The 493-nt window shown below is 69.8% G+C and overlaps 1 pseudogene; it reads left to right on the forward strand.

Moving 5' to 3' along the window:
* LOC119594555 overlaps positions 1–493 on the forward strand; it is a 22,937-nt pseudogene that overhangs the window by 21,119 nt on the left and 1,325 nt on the right.

Genomic DNA, 493 nt, shown 5'->3' on the forward strand with positions numbered 1-493 from the left:
AGCAGCTTTCATTCTCCATGCGTGTGCGCCACTAAGACGGCCTTCCTCCCGCAGCCCTCCCGCTACAGCAAGCTCGAGAAGGCCGACATCCTGGAGATGACGGTGCGCCACGTGCAGGCGCTGCACCGCCACGAGTCCGCGGGCGTGCGCGGGCGCATGGCGGGCGGCGACGAGATGTCCAAGTACCGCGCCGGCTTCGTGCAGTGCGCCGCCGAGGTGTCGCGCTACCTGTCGGGCATGGACGGCCTGCCGCACGACCTGCACGCCAACGTGCTCAGCCACCTGAATGCCATCGCGTCCTCCGTCACCTCCAACGTCAACGCCAACGCCACCTGCGTCCAGAACAGCGTCAACGTGGCCGCCAACCCGCCGCCCATCATCTTCGTGCTCAACACCGCGCCGGCCGCCGCGGGCGCGTGCATGCAGCCGCAGGTCGCGCCCGTGGCAACGCAGCCCGTGGCCTTCCAGGACAGCGCGGGGAACTCCCTGGGCG

Source organism: Penaeus monodon, chromosome 34, assembly GCF_015228065.2.
Source record: "Penaeus monodon isolate SGIC_2016 chromosome 34, NSTDA_Pmon_1, whole genome shotgun sequence".
Lineage (NCBI taxonomy): Eukaryota > Metazoa > Arthropoda > Malacostraca > Decapoda > Penaeidae > Penaeus > Penaeus monodon.